Source organism: Zeugodacus cucurbitae, chromosome 4 (assembly GCF_028554725.1).
Source record: "Zeugodacus cucurbitae isolate PBARC_wt_2022May chromosome 4, idZeuCucr1.2, whole genome shotgun sequence".
Taxonomy (NCBI): domain Eukaryota; kingdom Metazoa; phylum Arthropoda; class Insecta; order Diptera; family Tephritidae; genus Zeugodacus; species Zeugodacus cucurbitae.
In genome coordinates this window covers 14,249,219-14,262,227 of record NC_071669.1, presented here as the reverse complement: position 1 = coordinate 14,262,227, position 13,009 = coordinate 14,249,219, and the positions used below count along the sequence as shown (strand labels likewise).

The 13,009-nt window shown below is 33.8% G+C and overlaps 1 protein-coding gene across 9 annotated transcripts in view; it reads left to right on the top strand.

Annotated features, from left to right (window-relative positions):
- Positions 1–13,009, top strand: part of LOC105215175 (protein phosphatase 1 regulatory subunit 16A) — a 111,793-nt gene that overhangs the window by 37,311 nt on the left and 61,473 nt on the right. For 2 of the 9 annotated variants that reach the window (XM_054229672.1, XM_054229673.1), the window contains exon 1: positions 3,708–5,315. The exons of 5 other annotated variants lie outside the window; for them this stretch is intronic. The gene's annotated coding sequence lies outside the window, so the exon portion shown is untranslated. Of the gene's footprint in view, positions 1–3,707; positions 5,749–13,009 lie in introns of those variants that run through there. 2 more of the 9 variants (XM_029042648.2, XM_054229671.1) reach the window with 1 other exon arrangement.

The window sequence follows — 13,009 nt, the reverse complement described above, 5'->3', positions numbered from 1 at the left end:
CTTCGTACTAGATCATAACTAGTAAAGTCGGAACTCTGCCACATCGATCAATAAAGATACAAATGACAGCTTAACCATTCAAAATGCGAACTGGGAAGTGGGAACTTGTTTCCGAATAAGTATGCAAGAAATTATATACAAGTAAATTTTAAGATATTGAAGACTTTTAACAAGGTTTTCTTAAATATATAAGCTCTACCCACACCGGATTAGTCAAGACGTCTCTTCTTGTCTGATACGACAACATCCTATAGTTTCATATGTGACAACCCATACCGAGGCAAAAACGCATGCTCGCTTGGTTTGGGCTAGAGCGAAATACGTTTTTGTGTCTTATTACTCAAAGGCGAGACCCTTAGGGCCGTTCAAAACCTCACTATATTAAAAATCCCATACTATTACTCTCTGAGATCTTTCTTACTAATCACGTCTCACTTCATCGGTCGACTGTGAATATATATCCCCGAATAATAATAGTTTTTTTTTTAGAGAATGAGGTCTGGCAACCCTTAAAAGCCACACTACTCCAGCTAAATTTGCACAAACACATTAAAAAAGTTGCAAAGTGCATGTATGCAACAGTTGCTCGCAACGTAAGGATGAATGAGTGTATGAATGAGCACTTTACTCGGAATGAGAGCAAACGGAAGCATCAAAGGAAGCGCAGGATAATACAAAACTGAAAGCCGAAACCGATTAAATATGGTTGGTTGGATGAGTAGAAAATCGGTACACCGAAGTCAAGCCTACACTATGCAGGCGTGTGTGTGCAGGGTCAGCAATGGGTGGCGGTAGAGTTGTTAGTAGGAAGTGAACTCTGCACGGCAGTGAAACAATGTTAAAAGCAACAAAATTCACGTACATGCATATAATTACCGTATACCCGTACGAACTACTTGCATATGTATCATGTCTCTATATAAGCGCCCATATATCCACTTGTTTGTGCATTTGTGAGCAACTTCGGAACGTGCAAACAATAAAATGAGTTACGTGCAGATTGCAGTTGTAGCGGATGTGTATTGTTATTGTAATTTGTTGTTGCGTACAGATAACGCTCGTTCGCTACCTTAACTTAAATAAGCCAGTCGTGTGGTCGGGAAGTGGTGCGGAAGGTGCATAAAACAGCAAACAACAACAACAGCTATTGCGGAGATTGATGTACAATACAAAAATGAATAACTGTGAGAGGGGGGGAAGTGAGTAGTTGCTGCTGTTGGTTAATGTAAAGTGCATGCAGTCTGTTATTTCTGCTACTGTTATTGTTGTTGCTGTTCTGCACTGCCACAGTTAGTTAATTACCAAGCGCAAGCAAAGTAGACAGTTGGTGTCTACAAAGTATATACTTACTATATACTTACGCTGGCTTTATGCATTAACCGGAATTGGTGTTGATCGCCATTACAGTGGCGTTGTGCGAAGGGGAGGAATTTTTTATATTCTAGTATTTTGAAATCAGTATAAAGTTTTTGAAACGAAATTATAATGAGATAGCATATGAACACATCCACCTGTTGAAGCACAGTTACAAGACCAACGAGGTTTGGGATTACCGAATATTATTACTCACTTCTTCAGGAAGCTGATGAGATGCAACTAACTTCACACTTCTTTCCGGATATTTCCATGCGAGACTGAGTTTGAAAATCTTTGTTTCTTCACTTCTTTAACCATACAAGGGAATTATATAGTTTTGGAATCAGATTTTTTTATTGTCTCCATATTTTTAGAGTTTGAAACTGTATAAAATGATTTCTGCCTTGTTTCTTACTTCTTTAAACCTCCGAATTATTTTGACTTGGAAATTGATTTTTTATAGATTCAGAACCTGTCGTCAATATAAAGGGTGATCTATTTCGAGGTTTCATACTTTTTAAATTTAATGGAGAATGTTTATTATCATTCGAAATAACATTCTTTAGTATTTATTTTTTAAAGATTATCTCTATCAAATGTTTGCTAGGGCTACCACTCAGATGGTCCATCCGTTTAATCCAATTTTCGATGACTCGTTCGAGCATTTCGAGTGGTAACTGTCGATGGACACGTGTGATGTTTTGCTCTAAGTACTGAATCGAAGCGGGATTGTCCGCATAGACTTTAGACTTTATATATCCCCACAGGAAAAAGGCCTTGGTGGCCAATCGAACGGCCCAAAACGTTAAATTATCTTCTCACCGAAGTGTTCTCTCAATAACTCCATTGATTGATGCGATGTGTAGGAAGTGGCGCCGTCTTGTTGAAACCAAATGTCGCCGAGAGATCACGAACTTTAATATCAGGCTCAAATAGTCGGTTATCATAGCGTGATAACAGTCCGAGTTGCTGCGAACGGCGCCGAATCGACTGTCCACAACGGTCTTTGTGCTCTCCGCTACGGCTGCTATATTTTCTTCACTGCGTGCTGGATGTGGTCCATTCGGTCGAATAATATCCAAAAATAAATACTGGGTCTCAAGATGAGTGATGGTGTTGCGAATAGTACGTACTCTTAGTAGGTCGATTATGTTGACCATAAGTTGAGCGAAGCGCGCGCAACCAATCCGTTACAGAATATGACACGACTCACGCGTGATCTGTCCAAAACGGGCTATTGAAAAGAGTAACTGTGCTTAGATCACCCGATATAATCGAAGACTGTTAATATTGGTCTCCGACTAGCTGTAATTGACCTATCCTAACAAAATATTATCACCGAATTTAGTACGAAATAAATTGAAATGTCAAGAAAAATAAGCCGAAGCTATTATTAGTTTTCTTAGCTATTCACAAAAGCTCATCCCCAGTATTTTTAAACTATGCAGTTACTCATTACAGAATGTTCTACGACTAGGACGACCAATTGATCTGAAGAACTTTATTTTAACCGTTGACTTTATAGATCTGAGCTTTTCAGCGTACATAATGAAAACTTTAGCTGTTTTTTTTTTAATAATATATATTAAAAATATGCCAGATAATCTAAAAAATATCATATATATTTTTTTTTAATTTTATAATACAGAAATAACATACTTTGGTATTTTATTTATTTTTAATTTTTTAATAAAAAAATATTTAAATTTTTGTTGTTTATTTCTTTTTTATGTAACTTTAAAAGCTTCGACATTTTTAATTATGTAACAAAACAGTTAATTCCAATCTAAACCATACTTTTTTGTCCGCAAAGATTTATACATACATACATACATGCAACTCTTGGTATTATCCCTATTGGTCTGATTTACCTTCTTAACTCGCTATCTGCACGCGTCTTGCGTCTCCGACACAAATTGATGCTTTTGTTGTATGTAGTGCCTACTTTGTTGTCATTGTTACCGCACTAACCGTAGCCACATTGATTCATATATGTACATGTGTGGGGAAATATATAGTTATATATACCCTACAGGCATCGACCGACCGTATTTTGCATATAACATTATCGCTTAACGACTACAAAGTAAGCAATTGCAATTGTTGTTGTGTATTGGTAATTTTTATTGCCACTAAAGTTTTTCTGCATATTGTATGATTTCCTTTTTGCCAAAGCTATGACCCAACGGCAAACATATGTATGTATGTGCATATGTGAGGAATATATAAAAAATGTAAGCAAACAACACTGCTGCATGCAAAGCCACAAAAGCCGGCAATTCACAGTGCAAACTGCACTTTTAACTTAAAGGTATATCTGTATATGAACGTACATATGTATATGTATTTGTTTTTGTTTTTGTGTTTATATGTATATTGGCCATTCATGTGACCCAACAGCCTACCAACAATTGTTCTTGTGCTGCCTACTCCAACTAGCTAGCTTTGTGCATTTCCTATTAGCATGCACCTACTGCACCCAAACTCCATAATCCTCATATATATGCACTCCAACAATACCAACAACTGCTACAACAACAATTTACCTGCACTTGTACACCGTCATTGTTTTTGCCAGCATTTGCTTTTGCCAATATTTTGTGTGTTTGCCTCCCCCCACTCCAACTGGCTATTTATTCACACTCTCTCTCAGTGGCTGCGTGCGCTCTCTCAACACAACTGTCACTGACTGCGCTGTTGACGTCAGCGCCAATATGTTTGCGTTGTTTGTGTTGCTATTTATTGGGTGGCAGACCCACTTCAAGCGCCTATACAACAACTTTTTTATTGTCCACACGCTGTTGTTGCTGTCGGCATATGTACGTGCGCAGTAACAGTCGAGCGCTCTGCTTGCTGCGCTGCCGACTGCTGTCTACCGTCTGCTGCTTTGCTGCCACACTCGATATCATTTTCTCGTACATTTCTTACATATTTTTGCTGTTTTTAGTCATGTGAACGCATTCGAATCGTCGCAGTCGTGTGCGAGAGTAGCGTCTGAGCGTAGCGTGTGTAACGGGTTTTACTCGCCAAATAAATATAAATATAATTGCAATTATTTACCTGCTAGCTAAATGACAGATTGTTGGCGGCGCGTAATATGACAGCGTGTGTGTTGAAAAAAATGTGGTAAAAAAGAATAAAAACAAAAAATAGAAAAAATATTTTTGCAAATAATTTTTGTTTAATAAAAATGAGAAAAAAATGTGTGCGAAAATATTTTAAACGTTTGGCAGTGTCTCGTTGAGTGACCAAAGGAATGTTTGCGTGCGAAAAAAAAATTCATTAACAGTAAAAGTGTGGAGAAAAATTGCAAAAAATAAATAGAAAAAAATCATAAAAATGAAAATAAATAATAAAAATAAAAATAGTAACAAAAAAATAACAACAAAAACATAAATAGCAACAAAAACCAAACAAAAGCAAGTGAAAAAGTGTTTAAAGCAAAACAAACACAAATTGAATTGAAGTCAATTGTCACTAGTTTTTTTTTTTTACAGTTAAGTGTTTTATTAACTGCTTTTTTTGTAGTCTCAAGCGTTGTGACAATTTCACGTGATTGTCATTGAAGCGCGCTTGTCTGCGCACCGCTTTCGCACCTTTGCAGCTGGTCTTCACTTGTGACCGCAAGTAATTTATGTGCTGCACCATAAAGAAGTAGAAAAAAATAATAAATAAAATAAAAAAAATTAGAAAAACTTATAAAAAATTAAAAAAAAAAAATTATAAAAAAATTTAAAAAATACTAAAAAATTATAAACAAATTAAAGAAAAATTAAAAAAAAATATAATTATAAAATAATTAAAAAAAATTTTTAAATTGAGAAATAAATATTAGTAAAAGCAACAAAAACAACAACAAAGTGCGCGCAATCAACAGCTGATAAGAAACGCTGGCAGCAATAAAAATAATAAAAACAAAAAAACAGCATTCAAGTGCTAACAAAACGCTTATGTATAAGGTAAAAGTAATTAAAAACGGAAACCGTCAATTTTTCATAGCGTTTACTTGTAGAGTGAGCGTGTAAATTTCTAGTGCTAGTGCTTGTGAATTTGTGGAAATTTTACTGCTTCTTCACTTTAATTTTTTTGTGATTTTTTTTACCTACCATTTCCCAATTCAACTATCAATTGACAGTTCAGCGCGCTGCATGCCTGATAGCGCCGTATGCTTTGCAAACAAGTCAATCAGCCAGTTAGTCAGTCAATCACCTGCGTAGCGCAATCAATTTTTTTTTTGTTCTGTCACCAGTGGTGTATTTATTTATTTAATGCCTGCTGTTGACCTGTGAAGCCATTGAAGTTGTTGTGCAAATTTGTGTGCTGAAGTGTAGTAGAAGTGTATTAAATAACAGCAAGAAGTATTGCAGACGCAGCAATAAAAGTTCGCAGTTGGTAAGCCACATACGCAAAATATAGTATAACGATATTGTATAATATATACTTGTATGTTAGTGCTGGAAACTAGCTTAAGTAGTGCAAAAATATTGTTGGTGGAGCGTTCTTAAGTTATTGATATATTGTTTGTAAGAATAGTGTTGTAGTTTGCAGGGAAAACCCGAGGAAGGTAAAAGCAGTTTGATTGATATAAATACAGTTTCAAGCAGTGCGTTAGCTAAATTTGGAGGTTATTTATAAAAATGATGGTCATAAATTGGTTTCTTACAAGAATTATGCGTAAATATTTGCTTACACTCCTCAATGATGGGCGTAGAAGCTTGATTGATGTGACGAATATAGGGTAATAAAATTATGAATTTATACAGGGTGCTTTATGCAATTGTTTTGGGGGAAATCACAAAAATTTTACAAAAATATTTTTGTTTCGATTTGTTATGAATATGTATTAGACGAAATCTAATTTTTGATTTTTCTATTTGGTTTGGAAATCTTCAAAAAATATGTATGTGGATTAGGTATTCAAAAATTTTTCGTGAATTTTCGGTTTTTTAAATTTTTTTTCATTCTAATGTGTAGTAGATGTCTCCGTTAATGTCTCCTTCAAAATAGTCACCATTCGATATTATGCACTAATGTCAGCACTTCTTCTTTCCAATCGTCGAAACACTTCTCAAACTCGATTTTTGGAGTAGTCTTTGGCTCTTTCAGCTGTTCCTCGTATGCTTGTAAAACGACGGTCCTTTAAGGTTCATATCATTCAATTCACGAACAAGCAACGAAGTTTGAACTTTTGACAAAGGAAAATCGCCAAGCTCATAAAAATCAGGCTAACTTTAGCGTAAGCTACAGCCGAAGTGAGCAATGGCTTCTGCATAGCTTTATATATAACTCAAGCATCTGAAAGCGATGTCAATCTCACCATGTTCACTTCAAAAATTTACACCGAAGTCATTAATTCTCTCCTACCGAACTCCATATTCAACTCAAGCGCCTGAAAGCGACGTCGTTCGGTCTTATATGACACTTTAATGACATTTTGACGTGTCAAAAGTAGCGCTGAGGTGGTCAATTGACATTTTCGAGAGGTCTGAAGACACTATCGTCGAATGTTATCAGCAAAATAATGTATAAGTGTACACGGAGTGTGTGGTAAGGCGACTTATTTTGTTGAAAAAAAGAATTGACCTCGGCCCAAATTTTAAATTTTTTGTAAAAAAATCGTATATACATGTATGTTTCCGCAGTACTTTATCATCATTTGGTTCTACAGTTCTTTGTGAGCTTTGGCCAGCTGAACAATACGCCTCCAAGTTACTCTGTCTTTTGCGGTCTCTCTCTCCAGTTTTAAAGTAGGATCTTCGTTTAATTCGTCCTTCCATCTTGATCTTGGCCTTTCTCTTGCTTTGCCGTTGAATGCTTTCGCATCCATTACCTTCTTTTGGACTCTTGAATGATCCATTCTTGTAATATGTCCTAGCCATTTTCGCTATTCCATCTTATCCTCCATTCATCAGCTCCGATTCAAGCTGCACCGGAGAATTTCCTTCGAAGGTCATCAATTTTGTTTTGTTTTTTCGCTTATTGTCCATGTTCCAGCTCCTTAGCACAAGGCTGGTCGTACTACGGTTTTGTACGGTTTTGTACGGTTTTGTACAGGGCTAGTTTGCATGGTTTGTTGATTAGTTTGGATTTAAAAAATATATTTTTTTTATAAAAAAACCAAAGCTGCCACCCTGTGACTATTAATACGAATCATGTAACGTCTTTCTAAGAGGATATGATACTGATTTTGTATCAACACTTTCAGCGACAAGTGTGACAGTTTCTTGGAATAATATTTATTTAAATGATATGAACTACCCTTTAAATATTTGTATAATCGCCTGAGTCCAATTTGCCGTACCTACAATCCATAAGTTTCTTAAAATAATTACCCAACCCTTCTGTTGCTTATCAGTTCATAAATAAATATGTATGTATGTATATATGTACATATGTACCTAAGCACAAATCCACGTCGTAGAAACTTTAGTAAACAAATACAATTACATTCAAATAAATACTATATACACTACAAAAGCTCTTTATTGTCTGATTAATGTATGAGCGATATGAAAGAGACCGACAGCAATTATAAGCTCATATTCGGGTAGTTGACTAATTGCATTTTGAGTTAGTAAACCGCAAAAATAATTTTTCATTATTAAAAAATAGTTTTTTTTATTTTTAGAATAAAAAAATCTTAAAAATTTGAAGAATTTGAATTTTTGAATAAAATTTACAATTAATCAGAGGTTTTCTTATATTGTAACATCGAAGATTTCATCACTATGCTATCTATATCATAACTATATCTATTAATATTAAAGTTCATTTTCGATATGGAGCAATATTAATATTAAACAATTTTATCTGAGAAACTTCAAGAAATTAAAATTTTTCATTTCAAATTTCCACTTCTCTTTTAAAGCACCACTAATTCGAAATTTCTACAGTAGAGTTAATCCCCCACAAACGCTTGATGAATTGCTGTGGCAACCCTTTTCGATTATCGTCGCTTGCCAAATGTCCAAATTGTAACAAAAACGATTTTATCATTTCGACTGTTAATGTGTGCGCATTTATAGAGAAATATTCGCCGGCGACAAAGAAATAAAGTAAAGAAAAAACTGTGGCATATTCAGAAAAAATGCACACAGTCAGAAAGTATGACGTGTTGGTTGGACGTTGAAATTATTATAAAAAGTGCATTGATCGGTTATTCATTTGTTTTGATTATTTTCTCGGTTTTTGCTCACTTCGTTTTAATTGCCACTTTTTTCACCAGCAAGCATACATTATTATTAATTTAAAGCAAATAGTGCTTAATCAGTACATTTATGTTGTTTTTATTTGCGGGTATCGTATGCTCACATCGTCATCACTCAATTAAATTAGTCTGATAAGCGAGCATAAACGATTACATTAATATGTACTTATGTGCTCGTATGGAGAAACTTAATATGTATGTTTATATTTACATAACATATATTTATGTAATATTCATATAATTAAATTGGTTGTTGTTATTGGCATACTTTACACTATCGTTGGACAATCAGTGTTGGTCTAGTGTGTGCTAAGTGACGACAATTCAATGATTTTAATAAAATTTAATAATTGAAAAGTCTTTTTGTGTATACAATTTTTATATAAGCATCCTAATTGTGTTTACTGTTAGTATTAATTACTGAAACTTCTTAGAAAGTAAAATATATTTCATTATTTTTCACTAATTATTCTACGAAAGCTCTATATGTACATATATTTAATACATTTTTATAATAAAATATTGTTTTCATGCTTGTTGAATCTTTTGACATGAATGCGCAACTATTTTATGCTTTAATTAATAGAAATTTCTGCATAAAAAAGTCTAAAACCACTGTCTACCAAAAACGAAAAATAAATCCACTATTTTTCATGCTTTTCAATTGCATATTTTCTATGGAAAAATTTATTTAAATTTTATGTTTTTGACTAGGTGGGAAATAATATTGGTTTTATTGAATCACTTTGCTTGCATAAAACTTAAAAAAAATGTGGCAACTCTCTTCAAAAATAGTTTTCAATTATATACTTTGTTAAAATTTTTTATTTGCAATAATTTTTTATACTTTAATACTTTTAAATAAAAGTGTTTAGGTGCTTAACAAATATTGATGCAACCGTACATTTCTTTAGTTGATTTCCCTTATAAATTGTTTAAAATTAAAATATGAAGCAGGTGGCAGCACTTAAATATTATTAGCCTTTAATCTTCTTAAAACTCTTTAGTTTGAAATTAATATTGTTATAAATCCTACATTTTGTTAATTTTATTGAACTAAAAAGGTGGCAACATTTCGCAAAAAAAAAACACATTTTCAACTATACGCTTTCTTAAATATATTCCATTTGATACTTATATATGAAAATTAGCTTATTCTCGGATTAAAATATTCAACCATGTGACAACCCTCGTTGGAAAATATATACAAATGTATGATCTTTCTGACCTCATCATTTTAATATCCATATTCCAATATATTATATAATTGATCTACAAATTTTATCAAAGTAAAATGTTCGAACATGTGACAACCCTCAACTGAAAATAGGTACAAGTGTAAGATGTGATCCTTCTTATTTTAGTACTCATATTGATAAAATTAGTTTATTTTTTGTTTTCTAATATTTTTTTCTGTTTTGGCCGCGTCCATAAGCCTTCGCCAGTCGTCTCTGCATTACGCCAGTTGGAGATTTCAAGCAACTTCAGGTCCACATCCACTTGATACTTCCACCTGAGTTTCGGTCGTCCTTTTCTCGCTGTTCGTCGGCCGCCAGTCTGTACTGTGTCGTACATTTTTCGTGCTGCAGTGTTTTCTTCCACTCGCGAGATATTCCCAAGCCAGCGCAACCACTGTATTTTTATACAGCTCGTTATTCCAACGAATCCGGTACTCCCACGCTTAGCGGGTTATAAATCCCTCGGAGGGCTTTTCTCTCGAACGCTCCTTAGTGCTCATCTTTATTGGTCATCGTCCATGCTTCCGTCATAAATTATACTGTGGTTTTGCGAGAGAGAGCTCTCCTTTTCAATTGACTGAGCCCGTGATAACCTGTTGGCAAGAGTGATAATCCGCTTGATTTCGTGGCTGACGTCGCTGTTAGAGTTTATGCTAGAGTTTTTATCTTCAAAGTCGAAAACGGGTGTAATTGGTTTGTTTGGTATATTTTTATGACATAAAATTCACAAATAGATGGCAACCCTCCACCGAAATCATTTTCTACTGTAAATTCTCCTAAGCTACTTTAGTTTGTTACCCATATTCTAATATTACGCTTTTTTATACTTTTCTGTAACTTAAAATTTGCAAACATGTGGCAACTTTGTAATTTTTACTTCAAACTAACCGTTTAATCAAAAAATATATCCATTAAAATTTCGTTCCAGTCAATCACCTTCTCTAATCTGCCTAAGTATAATATTTCCATTTCAAGAATTAAATCTATGAAATACAAGCAAGCTAAGAAAGATTACCAAAAAAGCTAATTGACCGTGATAGATTTTGTCATAATTGCTTTGCGTTCATTCAGTAAAATTTTCTAGAAATTATAATGGAAATTTTAACTCTCCCTCGGCAAATAATTTATATCATCACTGCTTCGAGGCAAATTCAACTCGACGAAAAGTCAACAAAATTCAATCATCACTTGAAAAAATATTTTAATGATAAACAAAATTTGTTTACAAATCATAAATTTTAGTCATGACATTTATGCAAATAAATGAATATATGTCAGTCACATATGTACATATGTTTATGCATATTTATGAGCCCAACCGCACTGACAACTTCACTAATCTACTAGTAATGTTTATATTTCAACTTTATCAGCAATTCACACATCGTTCTGGTTGTTATTAAAATTTCACAAAATCATGATAAATTCAGGCACAGCGTGTATTTGTATGTGTGTGTGTCTAGTTGCGTTTTCCACTTAAGAAAACTACTGAATCAGCAGAAAATTTCCAGCCAGACGCTGGTGATATTTTATCAAACTTTAATGGAGGTATATACATATATAACTTTGTACTCTCTTATATATATAGACCTTTAACATCAACTGATATAGTGAGTGTGTTTGATTTTTTTCTCTCTCCACTATACTTGTATGGCTGCCGATAATAAATGTTCGAAACTAAAAGCAAACCTTTGCTTCCTTCCTTTGCTCTATGGTTTCATTTCTGTTATTTAATTTAACATGAATGTCGGAGCATTTGCGGTTTATGGATAATTTAAATGTTCTGAACTTTTCATTTGATTCCTTTTCATTTCATTTCATTTCATTTTGTATTCAAAAAAGCAAAAAGCAATCTTTATCTGTATTTTTGTGCACTTACGTCTCTTTGCGGGTTAAAAATAGCAGTTGAAATCCCGTATTGCTTTAGCTTAACGCAGGCACAAAGCAAATGTTAAATTGGTTAACAAGTTGTGGCATAGCGGACGCTTGCATGTGCGCTCCAGCTTTTTTTGCTTTCCTTCTCTCAGCTCCCACCTAAGTTCAAGTTAATTTATGTCTTTGCTGGTAGCTTTCGTATTTGCCAAAATCTTCCTTTTTATTGAAATACAATTTGGTTTTTCTCGGAAGCGTATCGCATGGCTTAAATATTTGTTGCTCTTTGAGAATTTCTGTATCGGTTTCACTTAAAGGTGCTTAAAGCAATTTGGTTTAATTTGTACATGGCTTCAATAAAGCAATATCGTGTATTTGTGCTTGGAGCTTTCACTACCACGTACTGACTAGTTCAATTGATAGAGCTTTCGCTGAAGTCTCTTACGAACTCGTTTAGCTAATATAGTAGAAGCAATATCACCCATTTGTGCTTGGAGCTTTCACTGTCACATACTGACGAGTTCAATTGATAGAGCTTTCCATGAAGTCTCTTACAAACTGATTTATAAAGCTCGCTTAGGTGATATAGTTGAAGCAATATCACCCATTTTTACTTGAAGCTTACACTTCCACGTGTTTAGTACTTTAATTAATTGAGCTTTTACTAAAGTTTCTTACAAATCTACTGATAAAGCTCATTCTCATGTATAGTACCTTTAACAGAGGGTAGAGAGAGACTTTCGGATTCACTTTAAATTGGGAGTTTTAATAATTATTCACCATTTACAAAGCTTTATCATATTTAATTTTTAGTGAAAGCTTTCTTCTGGCTTTCTTCAAAGTTGTTAGACAAACAATTCTTATTCTAAAGCCTTTATGAAAATTTATTTCACATTATTATCACGAGTAAAAATTTATAAAAAAAAGCTCAAAATTCACTGAAAGCTTTACTATCTACTATGATGCTATCTAAAACGCAGAATTTATGATGATTACACTTTTTAGCCGTAGAAGCACTGGCCACACCAATAGTTAATCGAAAAGTGTAAAACTGTTATCAGAGATAAAGCTTCCATAAAAGCTCTTTACTGTTTGGATGCATTTCTCCTTTAACATAATTATCATCATATATTCGTACCGCAGCTAGTTGTTTTTAATATCTAATCTAGTTCATTGTTTTGAAATTTAAAGTCAGGCTTAGAAAAAGCTTTCGAATTTACTGACAAAGTGCTTGGCAAAAACTTCTTTAGAGTACCTTGCGGATAGCCTTTATACATACGTTATTAATGACTTCGCAAATAAATATTAACTAGAAGCTTACTGACTGTGAAAAGCT